Source organism: Procambarus clarkii, chromosome 66, assembly GCF_040958095.1.
Source record: "Procambarus clarkii isolate CNS0578487 chromosome 66, FALCON_Pclarkii_2.0, whole genome shotgun sequence".
NCBI lineage: Eukaryota > Metazoa > Arthropoda > Malacostraca > Decapoda > Cambaridae > Procambarus > Procambarus clarkii.
In genome coordinates, this window is record NC_091215.1 from 9,901,083 (window position 1) to 9,918,928 (window position 17,846).

The 17,846-nt window shown below is 55.8% G+C and overlaps 1 long non-coding RNA gene across 1 annotated transcript in view; it reads left to right on the forward strand.

Annotated features, from left to right (window-relative positions):
* Positions 1-17,237, forward strand: part of LOC138355117 (uncharacterized) — a 94,616-nt gene extending 77,379 nt beyond the window's left edge. Inside the window, exon 4 of the long non-coding RNA XR_011223833.1 lies at positions 17,160-17,237. This is a non-coding gene — a long non-coding RNA (uncharacterized lncRNA). The remainder of the gene's footprint in view (positions 1-17,159) is intronic.
* The last annotated feature ends 609 nt before the right edge of the window (positions 17,238-17,846 follow it).

The window sequence follows — 17,846 nt, forward strand, 5'->3', positions numbered from 1 at the left end:
GCGGCGGCGGTGATGGGTGGTGGCGGCGGCGGTGGTGGTGGGTGGTGGTGGCGGCGGCGGTGATGGGTGGTGGCGGCGGTGGTGGTGGCGGCGGCGGCTGGTGGTGGTGGGTGGTGGTGGTGGGTGGTGGCGGCGGGTGGCGGTGGTGGGTGGCGGGTGGCGGCTGGTGGTGGGTGGTGGCGGCGGGTGGTGAGTGGCGGTGGTGGGTAGCGGTGGCTGGTGGCGGTGGCGGGTGGCGGTGGCGGGTGGCGGCTGGCGGCTGGTGGTGGGTGGCGGGTGGCGGTGGTGGGTGGCGGTGGCTGGTGGCGGGTGGCGGTGGCGGGTGGCGGTGGCGGGTGGCGGCTGGTGGTGGGTGGTGGCGGGTGGCGGCTGGTGGTGAGTGGTGGCGGGTGGTGGGTGGTGGCGGGTGGTGGGTGGTGGCGGGTGGCGGCTGGTGGTGGGTGGTGGCGGGTGGCGGCTGGTGGCGGGTGGCGGCTGGTGGTGGGTGGCGGCGGCTGGTGGTGGGTGGCGGCGGGTGGCGGCTGGTGGTGGGTGGTGGCGGCGGGTGGTGAGTGGCGGTGGTGGGTGGCGGTGGCTGGTGGCGGGTGGCGGCTGGTGGTGGGTGGTGGCGGGTGGCGGCTGGTGGTGGGTGGTGGCGGGTGGCGGCTGGTGGTGGGTGGTGGCGGGTGGCGGCTGGTGGTGGGTGGTGGCGGGTGGCGGCTGGCGGGGGGTGGCGGCGGGTGGCGGCTGGTGGTGGGTGGTGGCAGGTGGCGGCTGATGGTGGGTGGCGGCGGGTGGCGGCTGGTGGGTGGTGGCGGGTGGCGGCTGGTGGTGGGTGGCGGCTTGTGGTGGGTGGTGGAGGGTGGCGGCTGGTGGTGGGCGGCGGGTGGCGGCGGGTGGCGGCGGGTGGCGGCGGGTGGCGGCTGGTGGCGGCCAGCTGGGACACACCCTTCTCCACTGTAGGTCTGAGTACAACTAACCATATGTCTCTCTCACCAGAACAGTGTTGCCAGCTTGCGCTCTCAAAATGTTTCCTTCAAAGATTGTATATTATCTTTGAACAACAAGTTTGATTATCAAGGAAATAATGCATATATTATTGTCACATTAATACTGTGCAATATCTTATTACATTCCTGCTAAATAATTATAATTTGAAACAGGACAAAAAATCCCACATATATATAAAAACCAACATTAGAGATCACGAGGCCTAGGCCTCGCCTGTGACCACACATCCTGCCTCCCTGGCCTGCTACACTCACACACCTCACACTCTTAACTCTCTCATAATCACTCTCACTCTCTTACTCTGTCACTCTTACTCTGTCACTCTTACTCTCTGTCACTCTTACTCTGTCACTCTTACTCTCTGTCACTCTTACTGTCTCTCTTACACTCTGTCACTCCTACTCTCTGTCACTCTTACTCTGTCACTCTTACTCTCTGTCACTCTTACTCTCTGTCACTCTTACTCTCTGTCACTCTTACTGTCACTCTTACACTCTGTCACTCCTACTCTCTGTCACTCTTACTCTGTCACTCTTACTCTCTGTCACTCTTACTCTCTGTCACTCTTACTCTGTCACTCTTACTCTGTCACTCTTACTCTGTCACTCTTACTCTCTGTCACTCTTACTCTCTGTCACTCTTACTCTCTGTCACTCTTACTCTCTGTCACTCTTACACTCTGTCACTCTTACTCTGTCACTCTTACTCTCTGTCACTCTTACTCTCTGTCACTCTTACTCTCTGGCACTCTTACTCTCTGTCACTCTTACTCTCTGTCACTCTTACTCTCTGTCACTCTTACTCTGTCACTCTTACTCTGTCACTCTTACTCTGTCACTCTTACTCTCTGTCACTCTTACTCTGTCACTCTTACTCTGTCACTCTTACTCTGTCACTCTTACTCTCTGTCACTCTTACTCTGTCACTCTTACTCTGTCATTCTTACTCTCTGTCACTCTTACTCTGTCACTCTTACTCTCTGTCACTCTTACTCTCTGTCACTCTTACTCTCTGTCACTCTTACTCTCTGTCACTCTTACTCTCTGTCACTCTTACTCTGTCACTCTTACTCTCTGTCACTCTTACTCTGTCACTCTTACTCTGTCACTCTTACTCTGTCACTCTTACTCTCTGTCACTCTTACTCTCTGTCACTCTTACTCTGTCACTCTTACTCTCTGTCACTCTTACTCTGTCACTCTTACTCTCTGTCACTCTTACTCTGTCATTCTTACTCACTCTCAGTCACCCTTACCCATTCATACTCACTCTCTCACTCTTACTCTCATACTCTTACTCTCAATTACTCTTACTCTCAATCACTCTTACTCCCAATCACTCCTACTCCCAATCACTCCTACTCTCAATCACTCCTACTCTCATTCTTACTCTTACTCTTACTCCCAATCACTCTTACTCTCAATCACTCTTATTCTCATTCTTACTCTCACTCTTACTCTTACTCCCAATCACTCTTACTCCCAATCACTCTTACTCTCAATCACTCTTACTCGCAATCACTCTTACTCTCAATCACTCTTACTCTCATTCTTACTCTTACTCACTCTTACTCTCAATCACTCTTATTCTCATTCTTACTCCTACTCTCACTCTAACTCCTACTCCCAATCACTCTTACTCCCAATCACTCTTACTCTCAATCACTCTTACTCCCAATCACTCTTACTCTCAATCACTCTTACTCTCAATCACTCTTACTCTCAATCACTCTTACTCTCAATCACTCTTACTCTCACTAACTCTCAATCACTCTTACTCTCACTCTAACTCTCAATCACTCTTACTCTCATACTCACCCTTACTCTCAATCACTTTACTCTCACTCTTACTCATTCTGTCACTCTTACTCTCACTCTTACTCACTCTGTCACTCTTACTCACTCTCAGTCACTCTTACTTATACTCACTCTTACTCACACTTACACACTCTCTGGCACTCTCACTCACCTTCATTCACTCTTACTCACTCTTACCCACTCTCGCTCACTCTTACTCACTCTAGTTAATAAGAACACGCCAATATAAGACAACAAAACGTTTTCAGATTCGTTCTCACCACTTTCCAGCAACTTTTAAAATTTATATAAATTATCTTAGGGAATAATACATAAATTATATATTTAAACATGATATTAGTGTTTAGTGGAATGCATAAGGAGTCAAATTGTGTTAAAAAGAGCGATTTTAAGAAAATTTGGAAAACTACTTTTTTCTGTTCATATTATAACTAAATGGATTTTAAAGGTTTCACTCAGCCAATATATATCATTCACAATTTATTAATGAATTTTACAAAAAAACACCATAAATTTTATATTTAAACATGTAAAAACTATTTGTTTTACATTTGGAAGAAAATAATTGTAGAAAAACAATTTATAATTAAACCTTTGTGTTTGGATTTTTTGAGTAAAAGTTTCTCAAAGGCTCTCCTGCACCATTCTCAATGCAAATCATTCCCACACCTATGGGAAGAGATAGGCGAACGTTGTGTAGATGATTTGTGTTTGCTGGGCACCCGCCACCACCCACCACCAGCCGTGACCCGCCACCAGCCGCCACCCGCCACCAGCCACCGCCACCCACCATCGCCACTCACCACCCGCCGCCACCACCCACCACCAGCCGCCACCCGCCACCAGCCACCACCAGCCGCCACCTGCCACCACCCACCACCAGCCGCCGCCACCCGCCACCCACCACCAGCCGCCACCCGCCGCCACCTGCCACCCACCACCAGCCGCCACCCGCCGCCACCGGCCACCCACCACCAGCCGCCACCCACCACCAGCCGCCACCCACCACCAGCCGCCACCCGCCACTACCCGCCACCAACCGCCACCCGCCACCCACCACCAGCCGCCACCCACCACCAGCCGCCACCCGCCACCACCCACCACCAGCCGCCACCCGCCGCCACCCGCCACCCACCACCAGCCGCCACCCGCCACCACCCACCACCAGCCGCCACCCGCCACCCACCACCAGCCGCCACCCACCACCAGCCGCCACCCACCACCAGCCGCCACCCGCCACCACCCACCACCCGCCACCAGCCACCGCCACCCGCCACCACCCACCACCAGCCGCCACCCGCCACCACCCGCCACCAGCCGCCACCCGCCACCAGCCACCGCCACCCACCATCGCCACTCACCACCCGCCGCCACCACCCACCACCAGCCGCCACCCGCCACCAGCCACCACCAGCCGCCACCTGCCACCACCCACCACCAGCCGCCACCCGCCGCCACCCGCCACCCACCACCAGCCGCCACCCGCCGCCACCTGCCACCCACCACCAGCCGCCACCCGCCACTACCCGCCACCAGCCGCCACCCGCCACCCACCACCAGCCGCCACCCACCACCAGCCGCCACCCGCCACCACCCACCACCAGCCGCCACCCGCCGCCACCCTCCACCCACCACCAGCCGCCACCCGCCACCACCCACCACCAGCCGCCACCCGCCACCAGCCACCGCCACCGCCACCCGCCACCACCCACCACCAGCCAAAACCCGCCACCACCCGCCACCAGCCGCCACCCGCCACCAGCCACCGCCACCCACCACCGCCACTCACCACCCGCCGCCACCACCCACCACCAGCCGCCACCTGCCACCACCCACCACCAGCCGCCACCCGCCGCCACCCGCCACCCACCAGCAACCGCCACCCGCCGCCACCCGCCGCCACCCGCCACCCACCACCAGCCGCCACCCGCCGCCACCCGCCACCCACCACCAGCCGCCACCCACCACCAGCCGCCACCCGCCACCACCCACCACCCGCCACCAGCCACCGCCACCCACCACCGCCACCCGCCACCACCCACCACCAGCCGCCACCCGCCACCAGCCGCCACCCGCCACCAGCCACCGCCACCCACCACCGCCACTCACCACCCGCCGCCACCACCCACCACCAGCCGCCACCCGCCACCAGCCACCACCAGCCGCCACCTGCCACCACCCACCACCAGCCGCCACCCGCCGCCACCCGCCACCCACCACCAGCCGCCACCCGCCGCCACCTGCCACCCACCACCAGCCGCCACCCGCCGCCACCGGCCACCCACCACCAGCCGCCACCCACCACCAGCCGCCACCCACCACCAGCCGCCACCCGCAACTACCCGCCACCAGCCGCCACCCGCCACCCACCACCAGCCGCCACCCACCAACAGCCGCCACCCGCCACCACCCACCACCAGCCGCCACCCGCCACCACCCACCACCAGCCGCCACCAGCCACCGCCACCCACCACCGCCACTCACCACCCGCCGCCACCACCCACCACCCGCCGCCACCCGCCACCCACCACCAGCCGCCACCCGCCACCACCCACCACCAGCCGCCACCCGCCACCACACACCACCAGCCGCCACCCGCCACCACCCACCACCAGCCGCCACCCGCCACCACCCGCCACCAGCCACCACCCGCCACCAGCCACCGCCACCCACCACCGCCACTCACCACCCGCCGCCACCACCCACCACCAGCCGCCACCCGCCACCAGCCACCACCAGCCGCCACCTGCCACCACCTGCCACCACCCACCACCAGCCGCCACCCGCCGCCACCCGCCACCCACCACCAGCCGCCACCCGCCGCCACCCGCCACCCACCACCAGCCGCCACCCGCCACCACCCACCACCAGCCGCCACCCGCCGCCACCCGCCACCACCCACCACCAGCCGAAACCCGCCACCACCCGCCACCAGCCGCCACCCGCCACCAGCCACCGCCACCCACCACCGCCACTCACCACCCGCCGCGACCACCCACCACCAGCCGCCACCTGCCACCACCCACCACCAGCCGCCACCCGCCACCCACCAGCAGCCGCCACCCGCCGCCACCCGCCACCCACCACCAGCCGCCACCCGCCGCCACCCGCCACCCACCACCAGCCGCCACCCACCACCAGCCGCCACCCGCCACCACCCACCACCCGCCACCAGCCACCGCCACCCACCACCGCCACCCGCCACCACCCACCACCAGCCGCCACCCGCCACCACCCGCCACCAGCCGCCACCCGCCACCAGCCACCGCCACCCACCATCGCCACTCACCACCCGCCGCCACCACCCACCACCAGCCGCCACCCGCCACCAGCCACCACCAGCCGCCACCTGCCACCACCCACCACCAGCCGCCGCCACCCGCCACCCACCACCAGCCGCCACCCGCCGCCACCTGCCACCCACCACCAGCCGCCACCCGCCGCCACCGGCCACCCACCACCAGCCGCCACCCACCACCAGCCGCCACCCACCACCAGCCGCCACCCGCTACTACCCGCCACCAGCCGCCACCCGCCACCCACCACCAGCCGCCACCCACCACCAGCCTCCACCCGCCACCACCCACCACCAGCCGCCACCCGCCGCCACCCGCCACCCACCACCAGCCGCCACCCGCCACCACCCACCACCAGCCGCCACCCACCACCATCCGCCACCCACCACCAGCCGCCACCCACCACCAGCCGCCACCCGCCACCACCCACCACCCGCCACCAGCCACCGCCACCCACCACCGCCACCCGCCACCACCCACCACCAGCCGCCACCCGCCACCACCCGCCACCAGCCACCACCCGCCACCAGCCACTGCCACCCACCATCGCCACTCACCACCCGCCGCCACCACCCACCACCAGCCGCCACCCGCCACCAGCCACCACCAGCCGCCACCTGCCACCACCCACCACCAGCCGCCACCCGCCGCCACCCGCCACCCACCACCAGCCGCCACCCGCCGCCACCTGCCACCCACCACCAGCCGCCACCCGCCGCCACCGGCCACCCACCACCAGCCGCCACCCACCACCAGCCGCCACCCACCACCAGCCGCCACCCGCCACTACCCGCCACCAGCCGCCACCCGCCACCCACCACCAGCCGCCACCCACCACCAGCCGACACCCGCCACCACCCACCACCAGCCGCCACCCGCCGCCACCCGCCACCCACCACCAGCCGCCACCCGCCACCACCCACCACCAGCCGCCACCCGCCACCAGCCACCGCCACCGCCACCCGCCACCACCCACCACCAGCCGAAACCCGCCACCACCCGCCACCAGCCGCCACCCGCCACCAGCCACCGCCACCCACCACCACCACTCACTACCCGCCGCCACCACCCACCACCAGCCGCCACTTGCCACCACCCACCACCAGCTGCCACCCGCCGCCACCCGCCACCCACCAGCAACCGCCACCCGCCGCCACCCGCCGCCACCCGCCACCCACCACCAGCCGCCACCCGCCGCCACCCGCCACCCACCACCAGCCGCCACCCGCCACCACCCACCACCAGCCGCCACCCGCCACCAGCCACCGCCACCGCCACCCGCCACCACCCACCACCAGCCGAAACCCGCCACCACCCGCCACCAGCCGCCACCCGCCACCAGCCACCGCCACCCACCACCGCCACTCACCACCCGCAGCCAACACCCACCACCAGCCACCACCTGCCACCACCCACCACCAGCCGCCACCCGACGCCACCCGCCACCCGCCACCCACCAGCAACCGCCACCCGCCCCCACCCGCCGCCACCCGCCACCCACCACCAGCCGCCACCCGCCGCCACCCGCCACCCACCACCAGCCGCCACCCACCACCAGCCGCCACCCGCCACCACCCACCACCCGCCACCAGCCACCGCCACCCACCACCGCCACCCGCCACCACCCACCATCAGCCGCCACCCGCCACCACCCGCCACCAGCCGCCACCCGCCACCAGCCACCGCCACCCACCACCGCCACTCACCACCCGCCGCCACCACCCACCACCAGCCGCCACCCACCACCAGCCGCCACCCGCCACTACCCGCCACCAGCCGCCACCCGCCACCCACCACCAGCCGCCACCCACCACCAGCCGCCACCCGCCACCACCCACCACCAACCGCCACCCGCCACCGCCACCCACCACCGCCACCCTCCGCCACCACCCACCACCACCACCCACCACCACCAGCCGCCACCCGCCACCACCCGCCACCAGCCGCCACCCGCCACTTGCCACCGCCACCCACCATCGCCACTCACCATCCGCCGCCACCACACACCACCAGCCGCCACCCGCCACCAGCCACCACCAGCCGCCACATGCCACCACCCACCACCAGCCGCCACCCGCCGCCACCCGCCACCCACCACCAGCCGCCACCCGCCGCCACCTGCCACCCACCACCAGCCGCCACCCGCCGCCACCGGCCACCCACCACCAGCCGCCACCCACCACCAGCCGCCACCCACCACCAGCCGCCACCCGCCACTACCCGCCACCAGCCGCCACCCGCCACCCATCACCAGCCGCCACCCACCACCAGCCGCCACCACCCACCACCAGCCGCCACCCGCCGCCACCCGCCACCACCCACCACCAGCCGTTACCCGCCACCAGCCACCGCCACCGCCACCCGCCACCACCCACCACCAGCCGAAACCCGCCACCAGCCGCCACCCGCCACCAGCCACCGCCACCCACCACCGCCACCACCCACCACCAGCCGCCACCTGCCACCACCCACCACCAGCCGCCACCCGCCGCCACCCGCCACCCACCAGCAGCCGCCACCCGCCGCCACCCGCCGCCACCCGCCACCCACCACCAGCCGCCACCCGCCGCCACCCGCCACCCACCACCAGCCGCCACCCACCACCAGCCGCCACCCGCCACCACCCACCACCCGCCACCAGCCACCGCCACCCACCACCGCCACCCGCCACCACCCGCCACCCGCCACCAGCCACCGCCACCCACCACCGCCACTCACAACCCGCCGCCACCACCCACCACCAGCCGCCACCCGCCACCAGCCACCACCAGCCGCCACCTGCCACCACCCACCACCAGCCGCCACCCGCCGCCACCCGCCACCCACCACCAGCCGCCACCCACCGCCACCTGCCACCCACCACCAGCCGCCACCCGCCGCCACCGGCCACCCACCACCAGCCGCCACCCACCACCACCACCCACCACCACCACCCACCACCACCAGCCGCCGCCGCCACCACCACCCACCACCACCGCCGCCACCACCCATCACCGCCGCCGCCACCACCACCCACCACCACCGCCGCCACCACCCATCACCGCCGCCGCCACCACCACCCACCACCACCGCCGCCGCCACCACCCAATACCGCCGCCGCCGCCACCACCCACCACAGCCGCCGCCGCCACCACCGCCACCACCCACCACAGCCACCACCACCCACCACCACCGCCGCCACCACCCACCACCACCAGCCGCCGCCGCCACCACCACCCACCACCACCGCCGCCGCCGCCACCACCACCCACCACCACCGCCGCCACCACCACCCACCACCACCGCCGCCACCACCCACCACTGCCAGCCGCCACCACTCATCACAGACGCCGCCACCCGCCACCGCCGCCAGACACAGCCGCCAGTGTCCGCCACCGCCGCCACTGTCCGCCACCGCCGCCACTGTCCGCCACCGCCGCCACTGTCCGCCACCGCCGTCACTGTCCGCCACCGCCGCCACTGTCCGCCACCGCCACCACTGTCTGCCACCGCCACCACTGTCCGCCCGCCGCCACCACTGTCCGCCCGCCGCCACCACTGTCCGCCTGCCGCCACCACTGTCCGCCCGCCGCCATCACTGTCCGCCCGCCGCCACCACTGTCCGCCCGCCGCCACCACTGTCCGCCCACCGCCACCACTGTCCGCCTGCCGCCACCACTGTCCGCCCGCCGCCTCCACTGTCCGCCCACCGCCTCCACTGTCCGCCCGCCGCCTCCACTGTCCGCCCGCCGCCTCCACTGTCCGTCCGCCGCCACCACTGTCCGCCCGCCGCCGCCACTGTTCGCCCGCCGCCGCCACTGTCCGCCCGCCGCCGCCAATGTTCGCCCGCCGCCGCCACTGTCCGCCCGCCGCCACCACTGTCCGCCCGCCGCCGCCACTGTCCGCCCGCCGCCGCCACTGTCCGCCCGCCGCCACTGTCCACCACCGCCGCCAAAGCCGCCACGGTCCACCCGCCGCCACTATCCGCCACTGTCCACCCGCCTCCACTGTCCGCCCGCCGCCACTGTCCGCCCGCCGCCACTGTCCACCACCGCCGCCAAAGCCGCCACGGTCCGCCCGCCGCCACTATCCGCCACAGCCGCCACTGTCCGCCCGCCGCCACTGTCCCGCCCGCCGCCACTATCCGCCACCGCCGCCACTGTCCTCCCGCCGCCACTGTCCGCCCGCCGCCGCCCTGTCCGCCCGCCGCCACTATCCGCCACCGCCGCCACTGTCCGCCCGCCGCCACTGTCCGCCCGCCGCCACTATCCGCCACCGCCGCCACTGTCCGCCCGCCGCCACTATCCGCCACCGCCCAGCAAACACAAATCATCTACACAACGTTCGCCTATCTCTTCCCATAGGTGTGGGAATGATTTGCATTGAGAATGGTGCAGGAGAGCCTTTGAGAAACTTTTACTCAAAAAATCCAAACACAAAGGTTTAATTATAAATTGTTTTTCTACAATTATTTTCTTCCAAATGTAAAACAAATAGTTTTTACATGTTTAAATATAAAATTTATGGTGTTTTTTTGTAAAATTTATTAATAAATTGTGAATGATATATATTGGCTGAGTGAAACCTTTAAAATCCATTTAGTTATAATTTGAACAGAAAAAAGTATTTTTCCAAATTTTCTAAAAATTGCTCTTTTTAACACAATTTGACTCCTTATACATTCCACTAAACACTATATCATGTTTAAATATATAATTTATGTATTATTCTCTAAAATAATTTATATAAATTATATAAGTTGCTGGAAAGTGGTGTTAAAGATTCTGAAAACTTTTTGTTGTGTTAATATGTTCTTATTAACTATGTCTCAAGTTCACAGTTTATCAAACAAGAATATTAACATTCGTCAACTCTTAAAATCTTATATGTTATCTTGCTGGTGCAAAAAAGGGTGAATCTTTAGGAACAGCTATAGTATCTATATATCACAAATGGTGTTTTCCCTAACTCAAACAATGTAGGGTTTATTATTCTACACATATTTCTAATGACTCTTAGATGTTTACATTCTCTGAAGTATAATTGTGAAGGCTGTGTCCATCACTCTCAACACAGATTCTTAAAACTCGTCTCTGCAGGTTCAACTATATAATTAGTTTCCATTTTGAATCTCCATGGACATTTGTATCCAAAATGAAACCAATGTGGTTTCCTTCAGCGCCTTCAGCCAGCACATTTGCTCATTCATTTCCACAGATTCCAACAAGGTAGGGGATTTACAGAAATTTGTATATTCATATTGTTATATATTAAAAATATGAATGCAGTTCAATATGATAAGACAAATACATGAGTTTATGATAAATTCGTTTTCTGTGTTATATACTATTGATATGCTCTTTTTTTCTTTTAAACGGCAGACTAAACTAAAGTGCTCACATCAACAGATTTGATGTATAAATGGTCAACGCTCAACAGAGTTAGTATAAATGTATTAGTATAAATCTTACTTGTCTCATTGTTAATTCACATTCAATGTCAACTTGTGGTTGCATTGTACAAGGCCAACACAGATGATCGAAGGAAACTAACTCTGCTCTAGTTCCATGAAGTTGCTATTTGGTCTTTACTCAATGCATTGTACATGCATTGTACAAGGCCAACACAGATGATCGAAGGAAACTAACTCTGCTCTAGTTCCATGAAGTTGCTATTTGGTCTTTATTGAAATTTGACAAGGCAGAGTGGCCTGCAACAACTACACCATCTCCACATCTAGTTCATGCTCCAGACATAAATCATGACACTGGTCCTGTGTATCCTGCTGCTGACCCGTCAACACCTGGCCCGTCGGGTGTGAGGCGCCCTCTCTTCACGTCTACACCTAGTGCTGAAGCTGAATCTGATGAAGATAATTCATATTCCACATTAGTGTTTGAAAACAATAGTGAGAGCGACGATTCAGACAGTAGTTTATTGCCAACCCAGAGACAACAGCGACGTGTTGTTATAGCAGAGACTCGCCCTGAACTATAAATTGAAACATGAGCTGGTAAAAATCCCCAAACGTCGCAGGTGTGAAGTGTGTTCAAAGTCGGGTATCAGGAAGGAAACTGGTATAGCGTGCAAGACATGCGATGTTCCACTTTGCGTCATACCTTGTTACACCACTTATCACAGGAAAAGGGTGTATTGGGTGGACAAGAAATAACCACCTACATCAGCTTCACTCCACCTAGGAACATCTGTTGAGCAACTTCAGGAATCAGTACCTGAAGGAGGTGCAGTGGAGATAAAATGCTCAACTTATTTTACTACAATCGTCTTTGCTTTGGTAAGTACACATAATTGTCTTAGATTGTTTCAGTATTGTAGTCTATTTTCTTAGGAATATTTTGATACCTAAATGAGAACTGTAGCACGAAAACTAAAGTAAGTATACACGAAACAAGAGAAACTTTTTTTGTGGGTGTTGCGGGTGTGAGTTGGAGTGTCAAGAGCGGGTTCCGGTTGTGTGTTTTCCGTCATCTCTACAGCTGTGAATTGCAAGGAATTGTATTTGATATGCATATGTCTGTGTAGGGAATTTTATTCCGAACACTATACAAAAAAAAAACGGTGTGAAACAAGTATAAACTTGAAAAACATGAGCAAAGTAAAAACTTTTGACGCTCACGGGTACAAACACGCGTAAGATTTTATTCGCCGCAAATTTATTTGACGCTGTGTTGGCCACTCTACCCATGTTCTTATAGAACTTTCTATTGCGAACACATTGCTATAAAAATGAAATACGTAGCTCCAGAAATAATGTCAGGACAGTAAAATAAGTATAAACATTCAAAGCCCTGCATCACACCAGTGTCGTCCCTGCTGAAATCACGGCTAATGCTTCGCCCAGTTCCCACACTCGTGCGGGTCACCCGATACTATAATTAGACATTGATAGGCATATGTCTGGGTTGGGAATTTTATTGTGAGTTCAGTGATATCAAAATGAGCGCTGTAGGATGACTGTGAGCCTGGCAACAAACGAAAGAGTATGAACATTTACTTCCTGTTTGGGTGTCACGGCGAGTCATCTTCGTGTTTATTTACTTCGTGGTGGGATACCAAATGCTTCGGTGACACACCAGTACACACCATAAGGCACCAGTACACACCATAAGACACCAGTACACACCATAAGGCACCAGTACGCACCATACGGCACTAGAACACACCATAAGGCACCAGTACACACCATAAAGCACCAGTACACACAATAAAGCCCGAGTACACACCATAAGGAACCAGTACACACCATAAGGCACCAGTATACACAATAAGGTACAAGTACACACCATAAGGCACCAGTACACACCATAATGCACCAGTACACACTATAAGGCACCAGTACACGCCATAATGCACCAGTACACACCATAAGGCACCAGTACACACCATAATGCACCAGTACACATCATATGGCACCAGTACACACCATAAGGCACCAGTACACACATAAGGCACCAGTACACACCATAAGGCACCATTACACACCATAAGGCACCAGTACACACCATAAGGCACCAGTACACACCATAAAGCACCAGTACACACTATAAGGCACCAGTACACACCATAAGGCACCAGTACACACCATAAGACACCAGTACACACCATAAGGCACCAGTACGCACCATACGGCACCAGAACACACCATAAGGCACCAGTACACACCATAAAGCACCAGTACACACAATAAAGCCCCAGTACACACCATAAGGAACCAGTACACACCATAAGGCACCAGTATACACAATAAGGTACAAGTACACACCATAAGGCACCAGTACACACCATAATGCACCAGTACACACTATAAGGCACCAGTACACGCCATAATGCACCAGTACACACCATAAGGCACCAGTACACACCATAATGCACCAGTACACATCATATGGCACCAGTACACACCATAAGGCACCAGAACACACACCATAATGCACCAGTACACACCATAATGCACCAGTACACACCATAATGCACCAGTACACACCATAATGCACCAGTACACACCATAAGGCACCAGTACACAATAAGGCACCAGTACACATAATAATGCACCAGTACACACCATAAGGCACCAGTACACTCCATACGGCACCAGTACGCACCATAAGGCACTAGAACACACCATAAGGCACCAGTACACACCATAAAGCACCAGTATACACCATAAGGCCCCAGTACACACCATAAGGTACGAGTACACACTATAAGGCACCAGTACACACCTATAGGTATTTGTTTCTGGTGTGGTGCTCATGGGATCTGTTACAACCTTCTAGGAAGCTTTTAGGGTCAGGATTGACATTACAGTGCAGCGTTTTATATATATAAAATACACATGAGAGTATGTGCAGGGACTTAATATCTAACATATTCAGATATTTGAGTAAGGGGTCCATATATACTGCCCGGTTGCCTGAAATGCTATATGTCTACTATATTGGCTTTAGGTATTGTATGCACTAGCTCTATCTATAAATCCAACATTATGTTTGTAAATCAACTATGTATGTACTTTCCTGAATAAAATTGACTTTACTCTACACTTATATGCTCTGTGGATTTGTTATCCCCTATCGTTTGGGAGAAAAAAAATGACTAATACGTTCGGGCGAATGACTTTGACTTCAACTTCACTTTGACTTCGTTCATGTCATCGTATTTTCCGTAATATATAAAGGTTATGACAATGCAATTATATTATTGTGTGCAAATAAGTTGGAAATTTCATGTACCCTAAAAATAGTAAAATAAAGAATAAGAATAATTAAATAATTGTTGTAGTAAATTGTCACACGTTCATCATACGCAAACGAACACACAGTGTGGAGCGTCAGTAGACCAAGGTCCGCGCCATTTAAAACACGGCTTCGAATGTAAGTAATGTTTTTCTCGTACTAACACTGTGTTATGCAATAGATTAGGTCTTGAATTCACAAATTTAGTTGTTACATCTGACAGAGTATGTTAGACGGTGTAATGCTGGTCCATGTTGACGTATTTGTGGGCTTGGTTGGTTACATGTGATGGCACACAATATCGGCACCCCACAACATGCTGTTGAAGTTGGAATGCATGGCATTAGGCTCCTCACACAATGTTCTTTATGTGGTCCTCAGGTGATAGTTTTCTATTTAGAACCACCCCTAGATCTCTTTCTTTATCAGAATTCCTTAAAGATTTCTCACATGGTTTTCCTAATGATAGATTGTGGGCTGTAAGGGACAGGTTTGATGTATGGATTAGTTGATAGAAGTTCCAGTCCACCTGTAGACAGGGATCTCACATCAGCTTGTATATTATACAAGGATAAGATTTGATAAATTCAGTTATTTGACTGAACACTGGCTCTAACCTAGCCTAGCCTATAGTCTAACCTAGCTCCATAACTAACAGCTATTAGCCGGCTCTTTTTAAATCAGAGATTCAAACATACATAGTCTAACCTAGCTCCATAACTAACAGCCATTAGCCATTAGCCATCCATGCACAGCCATCAGCCGGGCCATAGACCGGCTATTTTGCTTTTTTCCCAAGCCGGTCTATGTTTTTTTTCGATGCCTCAGTGGCCCATGCACAGGTCCGTTCAAGGGGATTAAATAGCCGTTCTATGGCCCCAGGGTTTGTATTTTATCAAACTCTTATTAGAATAATAGATCTCGTAATAATTTTGCAAAAATAGTGGCATTTACTATTTTAAAAAGCTCGGGTGCAGGGGGGGGGGGTTGTGTAAAAGCCTGGTTTGTGCCTCGGAGAGGCTATGGGATCCAGTAAGATCGTCCTTCCTTTCCTCCCTAGAATCTGGATGTAGCAGGTGCTCAATTGTCAAAAGTGAAAAATTGGGTTTGTCTTCCGAATGCACCATATCTGAAAATTTTCTAATAATCTTTTAAAAATAGTAAATGCCATTATTTTTGCAAAATTATTACGAGATCTATTATACTAATAAGGGTTTGATAAAATACAGTAGACTGCCTACTGGATAATAGTTCCAGTCCACCTGTAGACAGGGATCTCACATCAGCTTGTATATTATACAAGGATAAGATTTGATAAATTCAGTTATTTGACTGAACACTGGCTCTGTTTAAATCAGAGATTTAAACATACATAGTCTAACCTAGCTCCATAACTAACAGCCATTAGCCATCCATGCACAGCCATCAGCCGGGCCCTAGACCGGCTATTTTGCTTTTTTCCCAAGCCGGTCTATGTTTTTTTTCGATGCCTCAGTGGCCCATGCACAGGTCCGTTCAAGGGGATTAAATAGCCGTTCTATGGCCCCAGGGTTTGTATTTTATCAAACTCTTATTAGAATAATAGATCTCGTAATAATTTTGCAAAAATAGTGGCATTTACTATTTTAAAAAGCTCGGGTGCAGGGGGGGGGGGTTGTGTAAAAGCCTGGTTTGTGCCTCGGAGAGGCTATGGGATCCAGTAAGATCGTTCCTTCCTTTCCTCCCTAGAATCTGGATGTAGCAGGTGCTCAATTGTCAAAAGTGAAAAATTGGGTTTGTCTTTCGAATGCACCATATCAGTAAATTTTTTTAATAATCTTTTAAAAATAGTAAATGCCACTATTTTTGCAAAATTATTACGAGATCTATTATTCTAATAACGGTTGATAAAATACAGTAGACTGCCTACTGGTTTTACCTGTAATAAGGTTTGATACAGATGATTATCCGTTCAAGGGGATTAAATAGCCGTTCTATGGCCCCAGGGTTTTCTCAAATTTTCTTTCATAGCCGGTCTATGGCCCCTGGGTTTTACGAACTTTTTTTCCCAAGCCGGTCTATGGCCCCTGGGTTTTACGAACTTTTTTTTTTCCCAAGCCGGTCTATGGCGTGTATGTTAAATAAACCAAATTTTTCACTTTTGACAATTGAGCACCTGCTACATTCAGATTCTAGGGAGGAAAGGAATATAATATAATATCTAATATATCTATCTGTGTGAAATAGATTAAATCCATTTATTTGATATTCAGCTAATAGTTCTGTATTTCTACATTCATCCATGTTTTGGTAAGTGCAATAATATGTATTGTTTCATTGCAGATTAGAGATTCAAGATAGTTCTAGATTTCCGAAGTACTGAAACGCGCGCCATACAGGCTTGGTGGATCTAGGTGCAAGGTAAAATTATTTACATTTACTTGTTTTGTATTTATATGCATATATGCATTTATATGCATTATTCTATAGAATAATAGATCTCGTAATAATTTTGCAAAAATAGTGGCATTTACTATTTTTAAAAGATTATTAAAAAATTTACTGATATGGTGCATTCGGAAGACAAACCCAATTTTTCACTTTTGACAATTGAGCTCGGGTGCAGGGGGGGGGGAATTGTGTAAAAGCCTGGTTTGTGCCTCGGAGAGGCTATGGGATCCAGTAAGTTCAGTAGAACTTCGGTTTCAACCCTTTTACCCTGTTGTAGCTCAGTCGATTAAGGCAGTGTCTGGGATGCTCCCGGACGCAGGTTCGAATCCTCGTCACGGCCCTTGTGGATTTGTTCATTTGATGCATCACGTTATTGTGATCTGTGTGTGTAATTCTTCACTTGCTACAGCAACAGGAATGTGTGTGTATGTATTTGTGTTGTTGAATATGACCGAAAGTGTAAGATTAATGATTCTAACACAAATCGTCTGAATATTTGTTTTTCTTCACTGTCGAGAGTAGTTAAAAAAATTTACTCGAGTTTATTTTCACACTTTATTTATGGTCCTTAAGTCCCTC